This window comes from Amblyomma maculatum, chromosome 3, assembly GCF_055883805.1.
Source record: "Amblyomma maculatum isolate TAMU_Amacu chromosome 3, ASM5588380v1, whole genome shotgun sequence".
Classification (NCBI taxonomy): Eukaryota; Metazoa; Arthropoda; class Arachnida; order Ixodida; family Ixodidae; genus Amblyomma; species Amblyomma maculatum.
This window is the reverse complement of record NC_139346.1, coordinates 33,746,264-33,764,957: the sequence shown is the minus strand read 5'-3', so window position 1 is coordinate 33,764,957 and position 18,694 is coordinate 33,746,264.

Genomic DNA, 18,694 nt, shown 5'->3' with positions numbered 1-18,694 from the left:
TGTGCGAAGAATGTACTCACCCTCAATTCTTCCAAAAATAGGGTTGTTTCATTTACTCGTAAAACGCACAGCATTATTCTTTGAATTCTGTGCTGTTGGACACGGTTGTTGAAATTATTGACCTTGGTGTATTTTTTGACCACACCCTCAGCTTCTCCTCTAATACTAAACGCATTGCTCAGCGGGCTATGCGCACACTCAGATTCATCTGCAAACTTTCGAGAGAGGTCCGTATTTCGCTTCCGTTCTTAAAGCTGTACCTGTTCATATGCTTGCCGCTTTTGGAGTAAGCGTCGGTTGTTTGGAATGGCACTTGCAAATCGAATTGTGGCAAGGTCGATAGAGCACAGCAAAAAAAAATAATAATAATAATAAATTTACGGATATTTCGTTATCGCTTTCCTTGCTTAACTTCCTCCTCTCGCTCCACCGGGAGTACCCCACTGCATCTTTCGTCCCCTAACTGCCGTTGTGTCAGGGTAGATATACTTTTCCTGTACAAACTCCTTCATGGCCAAATTATATGCCCTCAGCTCATAGAGTACATTCTACAGCGCGTTCAGTGAAAGAGTATGAGGTCCTGATAACGTAACTTCAAAAATGTTAAAATTTCTTTTTGACGAGTCACCTGAGGCGTTATTAGAGCTAGTAAATTTTTCCAGCAAACATGCGTAGATACACCCAGAATGGAAACTTGCCAAAATAATTCCTTTACTTAAGAATAAAGGCGGTGCCTTGTCAATTGATAATATTAGACCAATTGCATTAACATCAAACATTGTATAATTAATTGAAAGAGAAATACGTATAGAAATACTTATACGTATTTCGGAATTCATGAACAAAGAAAATATCCTCAGCCCTTGCCAAATTGGTTTCCGTCAAAAGTGTTTCATCTGGAATGCGCATGCTGATCTCGAGAGTCGAGTTCTTTTAGCGCGGCGCCAAAAAATGCACGCTGCCTTGATAACGCTAGATATAGCCAAGGCCTATGATAGCGTTGAGCATAGCATTCTATTGCAAAAATTAAAATCTCTTCAATTTCGACATTATTTAGTAGCCTGGATATCTGAATTCCTCCAAAACCGAGAGTTTTACTGTGCATTAAATGGCTTTCGTTCTGGCAGATATAAGCAAGCCAGGGGAGTGCCGCAAGGAGCAGTCCTTTCACCAGTCCTTTTCAACATACTGCTCAGCTCAATACCTGTTAATCATGACGTTCGCACTTACGTATATGCGGATTATATTGCGTTTTTTGCAACTGCATCGGATATTCAATCCCTTTATCTCCACTTGCAAACGTACCTAAACTCTATTGAAAATTGGTTGTGTGGCTTGCGTCTCACATTAAATGTCAACAAAAGCGCAGTCCTCGTATTAAATATAAAAGATTCTGTAAGTCCGTCTGTAATGTATCAGCAGCAATTAATACCACAGGTTAAATCATTAAAGTATTTAGGGGTCACTTATGATGATAATCTTTCATGGCAGCCCCACATTAACCATATTGCTACGAAAGGGGCTCGGGCCGTGGGCATGTTGCGCCGAATTAGTCGTCCCAGGTCTGGAATGCGGAGAGATGTCCTTTTAATGGTTTATGTTATGTATGTGCGTCCAATTTTAGAGTTCGGTTCAGTCTTGTTTTCTGGATCAGCAGGTTATAAAATTCGACCGCTTGCTCTCTTGGAGCGAGAAGCGCTTCGGTTGTGTCCTGGACTTCCAAAATTTGTTGCCAACAATGTGCTCTACCTTGAAGCCCGGATTCCACCCTTGATATATAGATTACAAATTCTAACCGTTCAGACGTACTTAAGGATATATGAATCAGAGTTTCACCGATCTATGCCTATTTTTTGCTGTCAACCGATCTCCTTTTTCGGTGTCCATTGGCCTAAATTTCACTCCCCGCAGGTTGTTATGGTCAAAAATTTGCTGGACCCTTTAAATGTTTCCCTTCCTAGTATTCTACCCATACAAACCATCGGTTCATCTATTGAAATTGTCTTTGACGACATATTCCCAAATAATGCTAAAAACTTATCATCCGTTATTCTAAACGGATTATTAGAAGATCATAAGCCTTTCTGCTAGTTTAGTAGTAGCTACTGACGCATCTCAAAGTAATGAAAAGGCGGGTGTAGGTATATATTGTCCACATTTAGACTGGTCTTTTTCTGTCCGGCTTCAGGACTTCACCCCAATTTTTGAAGCGGAGTTTCTGGCGGTGGTACTCGCTTTACGGAAATTAGACTCCTCATTTTCTAAAGTGGCTGTAATTTCCGACTCTCTATCCTTGTGCTCATCTCTCTCTTCGTCAGTGGATTCTGCAATAGTAAAAACCTTTGTCTCCCTGATCCCTAGACATTTGAAAATTGTACATATGGTATGGGTACCAGGCCACAGCAATGTGACTATGCTGACAATTGGCAAAAGAGTCCCTTAATGGCCCCGTATTATCTATCCTTCCGGCGACAGTGTACATCACCGCAGCGAGGTTTCGGAGAAACGTTCTATTAAATATGAAAAATGGACATCTTTTAAGATTTGATGACTACCTGCATCTAAATTATTCTTGGAACAGAAAATTGTGTCATTCACGGCAACTTGAGATTTCTCTAACAAGGCTGCGATGCAGTATCCCACCTTTAAATTTCTATCTTTACAGGTCTGGTTTGGCACTGTCTCCTGTCTGTACATTTTGCGGTGAACAAGAAACATTAGATCACTTTTTATTGTTTTGCCGCCGCTTTACTACGTTGAGAAAACAGTTGATGGAAAGGCCATTGCAACAGCTTGGCCTTAGTTTAAGCAGCCCGACATTGTTATCATTTGGCGCCACCATCCTTGGGCATAGTCATAGGTCTGTTTTTACCGCCATGCAAAATTTTTTACTGCAGTTAAATCGTTTGCCTTGCTAAATATTTAAACATCACTTGTTCTACAATTTTAGCGTCAATCTCCCGTGAGTGTTACCACTATTCATTTTATATTTCACTTATTTCCCGTTTTGTGTCCTTTCCTCTACCCCTCAAATCATTTTTTTATGCAAGTATACTTAAATAATAAAAAAAAAATTTGCTACCCAATTCTTGGCCGATCCCCCTCTGTGGGTATGTGCCATAAGTTATTTGGACAACAACAACAACAACTGGCAGCTGACATGGCCGAGCACTAACTGGACGTAGGCCTTCCTGACATTATATTTGGCAGGAGCTGCCAACTCGGGCCTCTCCTTTCATATGGGTGGGTACGTGATATCACAATCAGCCTGCCAAACCTTTGTATTCACATTATCCTTAGATCACGCGGGCACGTTTACGCGGTTTGGTTAAAGCGGGGCTTTATACGTTGGCTGGTAGCTTATGCTATCGCGTCATCGCGAAGGTGGGAGTGAAAAAAGAGAAAAGGAGGTGCCGTATTGGAGGGCTGTGGGCCACAGCGCGATACATGCTTTCGCCTCATCGCACTTTAGGGATCAAAAGTGCCCCCTATAGCATAAACAAAGCTGAAACCATAGAGTAAACTAATATGTACAAAAAACTCAACTCGAGTTAACGGCCATCGACGAGGCCCTTCAACACTGCACCAAAGGAACAGATCGTTTCATCCACATCTACACCGACAGTCAAAAACTTTGAAAATCCGTTCTTACAAGACCTCAGTGCAACACCGCATCAAACAGCGCTGCCGCTACCTGCGAGAGACCTCACAAGACTCAGTACGGATTCACTGAACACCTGGACATAACGCACAAGGTACCGGGAACAAGACTGCATCCACAAGGCTGCTAGAGCGCAGCTAGAGGAAGATCGCTGGCATAGCCTTGATGTAGGCCCGTCCAACTAGGACCAACCTTACTGTTCTCCAGCCACCCTCATCATACCGGACTCTGTCATCAAACGGCTTAAACATGAGCGGAGGGGTTTGTTCCGGGACCTTGTCCCTGATATTACTCTTCCGATCCCTTCAGGCCTCTCGCCCTGCCCAAGTTCTGACTCACAAGGCGCGAGCCGGTGCAGCGTACACATCTGACATCCTGAGTCAATGGCGCCGAACCAAGATGGCTCACCACCATCAGACTTACGAATACTGGACAGCCCCCAATACCGACGCCAAGCGCAAGCTTAGTGCCCTGCTAGACTTCATGTCGGAGTCAGGCTCCCTTAACCTCACCTAACCCACCCCCTTCCCCTCTAGGCCTCAGGTCATCCTCATGAATATTTATGAATGAATGAATATGTGCAAAAGCCATGTCTTTACTTTCAAGCGGAACCTGAGCGTATACCCATGCAGATAGCTCTCGCGTAAATTAGTCCAGGCTTAACCACAGGCTAAACCAAGCAAATTATAAGGCGAAAGCCTTTAATGGCTCATGCTGTTATTGCTGTGGCTGTAAGAAGAAAGAAAAGAAAATGCACGGCCTGCTACTGACTCTGTAGCTGAGCAATCTCCGCTGCCTCGTGCGGACAGAAGATATTGATTGATTGATTTATAGGAAGGGAAAGGCGCAGTAACTGTCTCACTTGTTTACTGTGGACACCTAAACCACACCGTAGGGGAAGGGAGGAAGGTTGGAGTGGAAGTGGAAAGAGAGATATAGAGATAAATATAGAGATATAGATATAGGAAAAAGAAGAGGGAGATAAAGACACGCGCCGCAACAGCCGTCGTCCACCATCGAAGCGGTGGTGGGTGCAATGACGGCCTACAACAAATAAAACAAATAAAATTCGGTGGCAGGCTAGCCCCCGCCGCAAGCGGCGGTGACCTACTTATCCTAGGCCGTCAGGGCCAGGACCAGCCACCCTCCGTCCCCCTAGAAACGAAGAGGCGTTCGTGTGCTGTGTGATGTCAGTGCACGTTAAAGCCCCACAGGGGGTCAAAATTACTCCGTAGCCCTCCACTATGGGTCCTCTTTCTCTCTTGCCCTTTTCAGTCCCACCTTCCTCCGTTCCCTGGTTCAGGTGTGCCGTAAGGAAAGAGAGGAGGGTGGGAGAGAAAAACGGGAGAGAAAGGGGTGCCATTGTGGAGGGCTCCGGACAAATTTCGACCACCTGGGGATCTTTAACGAGAGAAGGTGGTGAAGAGTGGCAGTTCCTGGCCCTACGGTGCTGGGACGGTAGGTCAACGCCGCTTGAGGGGGCTAGCCAGCCACCGAATTTTATCTGTTGTAGGCCGTCATTGCACCCGCCACCGCTTCGGTGGTGGACGACGGCTTTTTTTTTTCGAAGAGTTTGCCACAAGGCATAAGTTGAGAAAGGGGGAATGGGATGCAGGAGATAGAAAGTGTGGGGTTTAAAGGGGAGACGGTCTTCCGCCCCGCTCCTACTCCACAGGTGCAGCGTCCTCGCTGGCGACCCGCGGAGGGAACAAAGGGTACAAAGGACGGGGAAGACACATCGTTAATACTCGAATGCTATTTATTGCACTTGCAAATAATACAGAGCATGTCGGCTAGCTATACATCAACAAGGTTTTCCTTGGAAGGGCAAGGCTACGTAAGAAGGGCTTTTGACTCACCGGCTGGGAAATGGGGGTGCGATTTCGGCGGCGGACATTTGCACGCGCCGTGAATATGGCGGCCGGGATCTCCCGTGCGCGCCGCATTCTTCGGACGAAGCCATACCACAGCGTTTGCCGCGGGAGGCGGCGAGAGCGTGCGGTATTTACCGGTCGCTTCGCCGTTGGGAACCAGAAGATGGGAGGTCGTGCACGACGGGTCAGTCCAGTTGCGCTTATGTATTCGAGAAGGTTGGCAGTATAGCGATTGTCCATTGTCCATTTCTCATAATCACTATCGCGATTCCACCGCAGGCCCACCTTCATGGTTATCCGTTGCCTAATGTGAGTCGTTGATGAACACTTCCACAAGTGGCGCACATCGCAGACGTCAGGTGGAGTGTCACAATGAGGGCACCTGTCAGTCACTGGTAGATCTTTTCCCTCCATCGATGTCGAACAGATGGGGTCAGAGCCGCCCCTGCCCGGATCCGGTGCAGTCATTTGATTAATTTATAGGAAGGGAAAGGCGTGGTAACTGTCTCAGGCGCACTGTCACCTCCTCCTGCCGAGTAAGACTATGGGGGAGGGGGTGCGAACACGGAGGAATGAGAGCGCGTGTTCGCTGGCGCAGAACTTGCAAATCGGAAACGTGCCGCGGGTTCCCGGGTTCGAACCCGACCTCGGCGGCTGCGTTTCGATGGAGGCGAAACGAAGTGGCGTCCGTGTGCTGAGCGATGTCAGCGCACGTTAAAGATCCCCAGGTGGTCGAAATTACTCCGTAGCCCTCAACTACGGCTCCCCTTTCTCTCTTTCCACTTTCACTCCCACCTTCCTCCCTTCCCTTACGGCGCGGTTCAGGTGTCCACAGAGCAAGTGTGACAGATACTGCGCCCTTCCCTTCCTGTGAACCAACCAACCAACCAACAGGAACGGATCTGGGGGAAGAGGGGAAGGTGATGGATCGCCTGATGTGTTTATATGCGTCCTAGCATCCGCTTGAATATTATGTGGATCGCGAGCATGGCCGCGAATCCGGTGTATGCGCACAGGACATGGGTACTTTAACAGAGCAAATGTATGGACTGTGTTATTTGGAATGTGCGTCGCACGGCCTTAAGCTGTTTAAGGGCAGTGAGAGAGTCTGTGTAAAGATGAACTGCATTGAATGTAGGAACTGGTGGAAGGGAATGTATGGCATTGTAAATTGCTTGAAGTTCCAGTGCCAGAGGGGTGCACGTATCCGCAGTATATGTCACGTGAGTGTTGAGATGCGAATGAGAGGGACTATACACAGAAGTAACTCCTCGCTCTGCAGTATGTGATGCTTCGGTATATAATATGCACCCTTCAGGCAGATGTGCGGATAATACCGACGGGGAAGCAATGGTGCGATTGTCCGTGAGCTGGCAGTACGACCATGGAGGTAGTGTTTTTAAATGATGTAGTTATAAAGACTGTTTGCGAGCTCTGTTTGCCATCCGCTGATCAACGAGTTGAATGAGCGTATTTAGCTGGGCATACTCCTGAAGTACTGGTCTGGGTGTTAGGCGGGGAAGATATATTATTGCACGCATAGCCTCACGATTGATGGCCTCAAGGGAGTCCCACTGCCGTCGGGTGAGACGTTGAAACTGTGCCTGGTAGATTATACGCGGCTGGAGGATAGAGCGAACAAGCTGGCGGGCCGTGTGAGCGAGAGTAGACAATGCTGATGATGGGGTGAAATGAGATAAGCGATTGTCTGCGCGTACAGAGTCCCATGATGTTATTCGTACGCTACGGCGTATTTTAAGTATCCGCGAAGGAGTGAGAGAGATAAAGATAGGACTGTGATCACTACCCCAGGTATCTGGTTCAACAGTCCAACGAGGGCTACCAGGGCCTAACCACCAAGTCAAATCAGGTGAATAAGGCCCACCTCGTGGACGGGTAGATGTATGCGGGTGGTTTAAAAGATGAAAAGAATTATCTGAAAAGCTTCCCTGGATATGTGTGCACCCCTGGGAGAATCCGTTGGGTAACCCACGAGGTATGTGCGCCGTTGAAGTCTCCACCGACTAGAATAGAGATACCCGAGTAGGTAGAACGCAGAAAACGAACCCATCCAAGATTAGGAGATGCGGAACCAGGACGGCCATAAAAGGAAACTAGTATAAGTGGCGTGCGTACAGGCTTAACTAGGAGTGCTACCACCTCTTGGCGTGTGTTACACCAGCGTGAAAGGTCGATCGGTGTGCGGGGAACTGAAGTGTGAATATAAATTGCAGATTTACCTGGGCTGAGGGAAGAGGTGATACAACGGCGATCAGGAATGGAAGGTGAATGGTAAGCGCAGAATCCTGAAAGGCGAGGAAGTGAGTTATGCTCTTGAAGTAAGAAGGCCCACGCCTTTAGCTTTTGTCGCGAAGACGAATGTTCACTTCAGAGGCCTTATTCGCATAGCCTCGACAATTCCACTGCACCACCAGAGACAGTGCCTTATCAATTACGAGGCCGAAGAGCTTCTACGATGAGGGACTCGTCACCTGCTCCATAAGGGCTAATATTTTATCCACTGTCAGGGTATTCGGGGTTGACGTGTTGTCTGCACGTGATTGTGGTTTGATGCTTATTGGAGGTGATTCATCTGAAATCGTATCACGAGGTGTTATACTTCTTCGAGATGGGTGAGAGCGACGCTGGTCTCGGAGCTGGGTGAGTTCGCCTAGACGTTGGTGAGTCTCTGCAATGGCATTGTTTAAAACAGCGTCTTCATCTGCGGCATCCACCTCTGATTGGTGCACTGGCCGTTTTGGTGTACCATTTGATCCACGAGGGTGAGTCGCTTGTGCGTATGAACGATGCTGAGAAGACGTATGATGAACAGGTGGGTCAGGTAAAGGAAGTGCACGGAAGTCGGTTTCATGACATGTAAGAGCAGCGAAGCGATTACTTGTAGGAATATCTGCTTTTCCAGGCGGCTTGCGCGACGGCCTCGTTCGCTTCTTCTTTCGACAAGCGGAGGAGCGCATGTCATGGTCCGCCGATTTGCATAGGGCACAAAGCGCTATTGGTTCATTCATGTCGGCCACAGCTGCCGGATTAGGGCAGGTATTTTGCATGTGCCCTTCTTTATGGCAGTGATAACAAAATATACGACGAGGTCGGAAGGGCTGTGGTTTGATAATCGCACCATAATAGGTTAGGTACTCAGGCAAAGTCAACGGGCCTTGTAGGGTGAGTAGGTATGAACCCCGGCGCCCCAGAGGCCGTGCTTGCAACACTGTGTGAGTTGAACAGCGAATGTTTGCTCGCACCTCCTCAGAAGGACTTCTGCTGTCAACATGGTAAACAACGCAGCGGAGGATGTCAGGGCCAGAGGCAAAATATATTTGCACTGGGACATGCTCATTCGCATCCAGGGGAATTTGAGTAACTGCGCACATTTTCTGGGCGTCCACCAAGGATGGCAAGTTCACCGTAAGGGTGTTCGATGGGCGATGGACGACAAATCCACAGTAGTTAGTAGAACCTAGAACTTGGTCAATAGAGGCTTTACAAAAGTTAGCGCCATCTAGTGAAAGAAACAGAAACTGTGCGCGGCGGCCATGTTTTGCTCAGTCCGCCCGCGCCTCCCATCGAGTACGCTGTCAACGTGCGCCTTTGTAGAACTCGTGCATGCACTCACAAGCGATTGTTTCATTTTTTAACATCACAGCAGTCGCTTTTAGCTACAAGCTTTATTCGGAATGATGCCAGCATGTTGTTGCGTGCCCTTCTGCAGGCAGCGCGCCGTCGTAGACGCGCACGGAATCAAGGTATACGCGTGTATGCGACTGTTCGTTTGCAGTCCTAATCGGCTTTACAAGGGCCATATAAAGCATTACTACACGTCCCTCTGACTGGGAGCTAGCTCACAGAATGTGCTGTCACCTAAAACAGCAAGGTTGTTTTGCGCGCTATAGAGCCTTGTGAACTTGAAGGATAAGCTTATGCTGCGATGGAAGACACGGGAGAAGGAGCAATCCATGTATAACGAACGCTATTGTGCAAATACGTTCTTTGAAACATTTTGTACGTAGGTGGCATTTACCATTGTGTATTGTATTTAAGACCCGGGCATGATTACCGAAACTACTTTTCACAGTCGTACGAAATGGTAGTGCTTGGTGCAGAGAGCAATACGGTTGTCTAGTGTGCCCAAGGTGCGTGTTTCACGCTGCAAAAGCAAGCGGCTGCCAAACCTGCGGCGTCTAGAAAAGCAGGAAAAGATGACATCCCACTAGTGTGTTGTAATATGCTCACGTGCAGCCCGTTTCGGCCGGTCCACATCCAGAGCTCGGAGCTCAGGTTTTGTACCTGCCAGCGCGGCCGATAAAATAACGAAGCGTGCGCTTCACTTTTGTGTATTTTTTCGAGTCACCCGATGGTTCGCTAATTCACAGCTACCTGAAATTCAGTGGAATTTTTAAATATGTCGATTTCTTGTTTGTTCCTTCTGTAAGAAAGTAAACATTTGAAGCCGTAATCTCATATGAAAGCGCTGACATTGGAAGCTTCGAGGAACTCGGAGGAGGAGGAACTCGGCTGAAACGAAAACAAATTTGAAAAGTCAACTCACATTACTGCGAAGTGTTTGTGCCTTGTGCAACTGGCTGTGTTCATCAAATCAGATTTATATTATAACATATCGTTATAGAAAGATTAGGGGATCACTTAAGCTCCGCCGTTAAAGGTATAACGCGATAGTGTCTCTCTCTCATACACACACACACACGCACGATGTTTTCTTTCTTCACGTGTTTTATTTTCTATCTTTTATTTATTTATTTTATTTTATTCATCAAAAACTGCAAGCCCTAACTGGGCCCTAGCAGGAGAGGCGAAAAGAATACAATGCAGTGAAATATGAATTCATCAAAAGTAACATACTACACACAAGTGTAGTACGTTATATGTTATTTGTCATATTTCTATGTTATGCATGTTATGTTATATTTCTATCATTTTTATTTATTTTTATTTTATTTGACGTTTTATATTTTTATACACCAATACGCATGCGTCAGCAACAATCGGCTTTCCATTCTGAGCAATTTGACACTTTTGAACACATTCTTCAATTATTTCAATTAATAAATTACACATTCTAAATTTTCTTCCTTAGCATCACCAAGCACTGTTTTTTCATTCTGTCACCTTACTTTCCAATTTTTCCTTTTTTTTAGTTTCTTTATTTCATCAATTAATCAATTATTTACAAAGATTTTATTAACTCGTCATCGCCTATCGCACACCAATCAATATTCAATCACTGGAAGCACAAATTACCATGGCACTTTTCTTTTTACGCAGACCCCGATTATTTCCGAGACTAATGCCAACTACTGCGTCGACGGCATGGGAAGGAAAGTGCTAAGCGCCAGTCCAACTTACGTCAAATTACGCACGATCCTTTTATCATAAAATAAAATGCATCCTCGCTCATTTCACCAACCAAGTATCTTCCAGTGGGATGAGCGACGGTGATTGCGCAAACCAAGCAAACATACTCGCGATGATCTCTCATAGGCGTTTAAGTAAACAGCAAAGGCGCACAGATAAAAAAAAATCCACATTACAGAACTCTGGATACTGTACCTGGGTAGGGATGACGCTGCGGATTGCCGAGGAGCTCATACACGACTCATAGAGCAATTTGTAACTGCGCTCGGCAGCGCGGCCGGTGGGCCCCGCCACGTCTCGGCTGTCAAAATACGAGGCGTCGCTGACAGAAACCGCCATGGACCGAAGAGAGGTCCAAGCACAGCACACTAGGTTAAAACGTGAAAAGCGCGAACAGAACGGCGAGCGCTGACGGACGGACACGAAGCGAACGGATGAAGCGAACAAAATATGATATGGCGGCCAGAGCGGGATCAGCGTGCCGCTCATGGTTGCCAGACGTACTTTTGTAAACCTTCTATTGTGGCTTGGACACACCGGGGAGGGATAGTCGTTATATCAAAGCGCAATGTAGGCTTGATGGTGACGCGGAACGAGTTAGCAGCAAGTGAAAGCGAGGCTCGACTCACTGGCGGCATCTGTGGTGGTGTCAGGGGCTGACACGCTGTAGTTGGCCTTGGAAGGGAAGACTGAATCGGTGCGACGGGCACAGTTCCTTGAGGGAGGGTTACAGGCACAGAGGCGGCGGAGCAATCCAGGACAAGCCAAAGTCGTTCTATCCGAAGACGAAGCAGACTGGGGCATGTAGGCGTTGATGATTGCGTGGACGTGGATGCTGCGCCAGGTTGTAACACCGCGGAAATCCGCACAGCTGTCATCGGCGGAGCAGAATCCATGCAGGCGCGTAGCCCAGCCTCGCTCGACAACGCCGAGCTAAGCCTAGCCAGCGCCTGAGGGATCTGGTTCGACTTTCTTACTTGAGAATGGGCCCACCGAGGCGGAAATCGCTCCACAGGGGCGTCTTCGTCATTCGGTAGGGCACTGTCCTACCCACACAAACCGACAGTAAATAGATAAACGGCTGTTTCGACGCGCGTCTTTCTCTCCCTTTTCTTTTTCTTTTCTCTACTTTTTCTCATCTGTCTGCACGAGGCAGCGGAAGTTGTTGTTGTTGTTGTTCTCCTCTACTGTGATGGCACATACCCACACAGGGGGATCGGCCAAGAATTGGGGTGCAGAGATATTAGATTTTGAGATGTATAACTACATCGCAAAAAAAAAAAAAAAAATGCAAGGGAATAGAGAAGGAAAAGGATAAACCAAAATATAAAAGATTAAATACTAACGCACGCAGTAGGAGAATATTTATTTATTTTTTTTAAGATTTATATGTTCTGTAAAACTTATTTATTTGTACACATTAAAACTTCAAAGCATATTAGCAAGGTAGACGTTATGTTTCTATTAAGAAGTTATGAATGGCGTTAAAAACATGCCTGTGGCTGTACCCAAGCATGGCGGCACCGAACGATAATAAAATTTGGCTGCTCACATTAAGACCCAGCTGTTGTAACGGCTTCTCTAAATACCGTTTTCTCATCATGGTAAAACAGCGGCAAAATATCAAGAAATGATCTATAGTTTCCGGTTCCCCGCAGAATGCGCAGACAGGAGAAATCGCCCAAACCAGACCTGTGCATATAGAAATTTAGGGGCGGAATACGACAGCGTAGCCTGGTTAGAGAGACCTCAGTCTGCCTTGATTGACATGATTTCCTATTCCAGGAATACTTGAAATGCAGGTAGTCATCCGATGAGAAAATAGATCCAGACTGCGTGCTTAATAAGGCACGGCGCCGAAATCGTGCTGCTGTTATGTACGCTGTTGCCGGGAGGAGGGGCAATACAGGGCCGTTCAGAGAATCTTTAGCTAGTCTGTCAGCAACCTCATTGGCTGTCACATTTCTGTGTCCTGGTACCCACACTATATGTATGAGGCTCAAATGTGAGAGGAGCAATGAAAGAAAGGTGTTTAAAATTGACGAATCCATATTCGAAGAAAGCGACAAGCACAAGGAATAAGAGTCTGTAATTACAGCCACTGTTGAGTATGTTGGGTCTAGTTTGCGCAGAGCAAGCACCACCGCCAGCAACTCCGCCTGGAAAATTGGAGTAAAATCCGGAAGACGGGCTGAAAAAGCCCAATCTAAAAGCGGACAGTATATTCCAACGCCGGCTTTTTCATTAAATTGAGAAGCATCCGTTGCTATCGTTATGCTAACGGGAAGACTTTGTAAATGATCTTCTAATAATCCATTTAAAATGTGAGGTGATAAGTGTTTTGCATTATTTGGGAAAACGTCATCATAGACAATTTGAACCGACGATGCACTTACTTTTGTTGGAAGGATGTTAGAAAGGACTACGTGCAAAGGTTGTAACAGATTTTGCACTAGAATTACCTGCGGGATATGAAACCGAGGCCATCCGACCTCAAAAAAGGAGTCTGGCTCGCAACAAAAAATTGATATGGAGCGGTGGAATTGTGATTCATATATTTTTAGATACGTCTGGACAGTTAAGGATTGTAATCTAGTTAGCAACGGTGGTATTCGGGCTTCAAGGTATAATACATTATTAACCACAAATTTGGGGAGCCCAAGGCATAATCTAAGCGCTTCTCGCTCTAAAAGAACAAGCGGATGAATTTTGTAAGCAGGTGAACCAGAAATTTATAACACATATCCAAATTCTATAATTGGGCGGACATACATAACATAAATCATTTAAAGTGCGTCTCGCCGCATCCCAGACCTTGGATTGCTTAACCTGCGCAACATACCCACAGCACGTGCCCCCTTCGCTGCAACATGTTCAATGTGATCCCTCCATGCCAGATGTTCATCGTAAATCACCCCTAGATATTTCAGACTTAACTTGAGGAATCATTTCCTGCTTAAATGTTAGAGAAAGATTTACCGGATCCTGAATTTGGAAAACAAGGAACGCGCACTTTTTAACGTTTAATGTAAATCTTAAGTCACATAACCAATTTTGAAGGGAGCTTAGGTACGATTGCAGGCGCCTGTTGAGGGATTGAATGTCAGGTGCAGCCGTAAAGAATACGATGTCATCCGCATAGACATACGTGCGAACCTCCTGATGAGTGGGAATTGAACTTATTAAAATGTTAAAGAGCACGGGCGAGAGAACTGCCCCTTGAGGGGCACCTCTGGTTTGTTGATATTTGCCTGAATGCACTCCATTCAATAAACAGTAAAATTGTCTGTTTTGTAGGAATGTAGATATCCAATCAATTAAGTATTGTGGAAAACGTAGAGATTCTAATCTGTGCAATAAAATTCGGGGCTCTACACTATTATAAGCCTTCTCTATATCGAGAGTCACCAATACAGCATGCATTTTTTTTTGCGCCGCGCAAGAAGAATTCGACTCTCAAGGTCGGTATATGTGCATTCCATATTGAAAATTTTGCTCGGAATCCGAGTTGACAGGGACTAAGAATATGTTTTTGTTCGACAAACTCGGTAACCCGTTTGAGTACAACGCTTTCTATTCATTTTACCAAGTTTGATGTTAAAGATATTGGTCTGATATTTTCCAAAGTATAGCCACCACCATTATGTTTCCCTAAAGAAATCACTTTGGCTAGTTTCCAGTCACCAGGTATCCAAGAATGAATAATTGAGTAATTTACCAATTCTAACAAAGAATTTGGAGACACATCAAAGAGGATCTTTAACATTTTTGACGTTACTCCATCAGGGCCAGGCGCAGCAGTTGGCAACGTCATTGCAATCGAAGAAAGCTGAGAAAATGTAATTTTAGGGACATCCTTAACCGTATATACTGGGCCTACAAACATAGGTGATTTGGGAAGTGTTGACAAAAAACGCTTTTCTAAACCTTTAGCGATGTTTTCTAGTGTTTTAAGAGCTTCTTTAGGAGTCGAAACACATGAGGGTAAATTTTCTGAGACAGGAATCTTTTCCCGTGATTTTAAAAACCTGAAAAGTGCACGTCGGTTATTAGATTGTGAAAGGTAATTGAAATACTCAGTATCATAATTATCTTTCGCTTGTGCGACTGTGCGTTTAAATGTAGCTGCAAAAAATTTATAATCATGCCGAATTTTGGGGCACTGGTTATGAAGGAGTTTCTTCCATGCAGCCTTCCATGAAGCCAGAATTCATGCAGTTAAGGTTATTGTCTGAAAGACAATCCCACAGACGCTCGCCGCAGGGATCCGTCTTGCAACCCCACGAAACATGGTGCGAATTAAAATCTCCAGCCAAAATAACCGAACTTTGACAATTAACTAGTAGGTGGTCTAGAGATCTGGTGTCCTGAACACCATGAGGGAAATAAACATTCGCTAATGTAAACGGACTGAACCCTGGAATTTCAAAATCTAGAGCCAATAATTCAGAATCTAAAGTAGAATATTGAAAAGAAATCTTAGCCCTATGACAAAATTTTGAAGAAACTAGAATTAGTAACCCACCACCTCTTGACTGCCGATCTTGTCGGAATGATCGATAATTTTGTAAGCGAAAATGTTTTTCAGTTGTAAGCCAAGTTTCTTGCAAAACGATTATTGCTGGATTATGTTTTAAAGAAAGATAAACTAAATCTGTATTAGCTGAAAGAAGAGATCTACAGTTCCACTGAAGAACTTTTAACTTTCCTATGGTTATGTAATCCGGGCAGCAGCAACAGCCTGCCCCAAAATGTTTTCCTTTGGTTTAGAGCCTAGCTGTTGCTTTTTTTATTTTGCTTGTGGGCGAGGTGATGACGGGTTTGACAACGGGGATCCACTGCGTTTTAGAATTCGCGTATCTGTCTCTCCCATATCTACATCATGAGCCTCGTCTGACTTGTGGGAATTTTGCATAGGTGATGCGGAAAGAGACTCATTTTGCGAACAAGGCATTGCAGCTAATGAGTGCTGCACTGATAGTGAATGCCCAGGTGCCGTAGGAGAAACCATAGCAGTTTGCACAGTCTGAGAAGTGTGAGCTGCTAGAACGTTGGATATGCATGCTGTGACTGTTGTCACAATCCTATCCACCATTTTGGTCATGATTGCTTCCACAGCAGTTATTATGGTTTTAGACATCGTGGAATCGAATGATGCTCCTGAACGGGCTGACACACCTGCATACCCATGAGCTCTGTCTTTAATTTCTTGAATTGCCTCACGCCTCGAGCAACGTTTGCGGTCAATAATCTCCAGGATTTTCATTTCATGCGCTCTATAAGGACATTCCAAAGAATTTGCTGAGTGAAGTCCGCCGCAAAGACAACATTTGACAATTTGATCAGGGCACAAGTGTGCTTTATGGGCATCACCGCATTTGCAACACCGCAAAGTGGATTTGCAACCGCCTGCAGTATGGCCATAACGCCAGCAGTTGTTGCACTGCAGAGGCTTTGATGGTAGGGGATCTACTCTGAATATTAAAGGCCACGCTTTAATATCCGATGCAAATGTAGCAATAACCGACTCTGTCGGCACACGAACATTATTGACCTCCCGGCTACAGCGATAGACCGCAACAACGCCTGCCGCGGAAAGAAGGTCAAGGGTTTCTTGTGGACTTAATAAGGAATCTACACCGCGGACTAGACCTTTTGTGCAGGCCAGGTGTGAAGGGATAAAACTGCTTACCTGATGAGAGGCAAACGTAGAGCATTTTAGCAGGTCCTTTATGCATAACAGGTCTGGTGAACGGCAAAGAATCCCGCCGCGACCGAATTGGCGCACCTCGGCTATTCCTTCGTAGAAGGAAGTGATTTCCTGAAGGGCAGCTCGAACAGCTCCTGGGTTGTTCATTTTAATGGTGCCCCCATCCTTAGGTACGAGTGCCACAGGGATGTTGCGGACACCGTGTCTCTGAAAAGCTTCCAAGGGCAGATCATCGGTCAGGAGGGAAGCCGACCAAAGGGAGCGCCCTTGGCCGGGGGACTGCGTCGACATTACCTTAAATTGACAATGTCACCGCGTGCGTTAGTCAACAGAGAACAAAAGAAGCACAGGGGAAAGACAAAACCGGGACTAGCAACCCAATACTTAGCCGATCTTCAAGTGAGCTGCGCTGGGTGCTGGAGCAGGCTGGGTGGATGTAGCTGGGTGGCTAAGCTACAGAGCCAATAGCAGGCCCGTGCCTTTTCTTTTCCTTCTTCCTACACCCACAACAACAGCAAAACTGACATCGCACAGCACGCGGACGCCTTTTCGTTTTGTCTCCATCGAAATGCAACCGCCGCGGTCGGAATCGAACCCGGGTACACCGGCACAGTAGTTGGGCCTCTTACCATTGCACCACAGCGGCGGGTCCCCTTTCCCTCTTTCCGCTTTCACTCCCTTCTTCCCTTCACTTACGGCGCGGTAAGAACCACTTCTCTCTCAGGCGTTGAGGTGCGTTCGATGCTGCGTTTCGATGGAGGCGAAACGAAGAGGCGTCGTGTGCTGTGCGATGTCAGCGCACGTTAAAGATCCCCAGGTGGTCGAAATTACTCTGTAGCCCTCCACTACGGCCCCTCTTTCTCTCTTTCCACTTTCACTCCCATCTTCCTCCCTTCCCTTACGGCGCGGTCGCGGTATCCACAGAAAAACAAGTGACAGTTACCGCGCCTTCCCTTCCTATAAATAAATCAGTTTAAAAAAAATCAGTTGAGGTGTCCACAGAAAACAAGTGAGACAGTTACCGCGCATTTCCCTTCCTATAAATAAATCAGGTGTCTTTTCTTTCTTGTGAACCAATTAATATTATTATAATTACTATAATTCACATTGTGTTTGGCGCTCTTTGGCCTAAGATGCCCTTGCGCCATTAAAATCAGTCCAGCATCCTCATTAATATTATAATTATAATATTTACTATTACTATTAACGAAAAAATTATGAATAAAAACGTGGATCGAAAACGCAGTGCTAGGGCTATCGCTGCCACACACACAGCTTTCGCTCTGTCACTAAGTTCAAGCCATGCATAAACCCCCCCTATTTATCCGGATACTTTGAAAGGACACAAACATTGGACAACATTACGATTTCAATAGAAGACATAATTTAAATTCTTCATGTATTAGAAACAGTGGACCATATAAACATCCTCACAACAAGCACATAATTTGAAATTTAAAGAAGGAACATGAACTCTTCATGATTCTTTCAAAAATGTAAACGACGACATACATGAGTCAAAGAGCAGAAGTTGTAATGGCGAAGCGGCAACTCAAGAAATTGAGGGCCGATTTTACGGGAGGGCTTAATTTATGGTCAGTAGCAGCTCGAATAAAGCTGATGTATTTTACTATGATGAACTTCACTGTCCTTCATATATTATACAAAGGTAACAGCACAATAAAGAATGCATTCTTTCGCACATTAGACACCTGAATCAAATCGTCCGCGATCCCTGTGATTTATTTTGAGCGTGAGCTTGTTGTGCCCATGAAGGAGTGCTATGTGATTTATTCGAACTTGTCCTGTTGTTGACCCGAGGTACCTTTTTGACGCGACGGAGGCGCGCAAATGATCTCTCCGATGTGCACGATGTGACTGACAAAAAGTCATTTAACGCAGGTGGCATGATAAAATAAGGAAAAGTGTTTATGGGGCAGTGACTCACGTGAACTTTGTGTCGGTGATCAACAAGTGATGAACGATATGCTAGTGCTGATAAAAAGGGGATGACGGGAGGAGTTTGTTAATTTTACTTTTCTGCGCGCTTTACTTCGC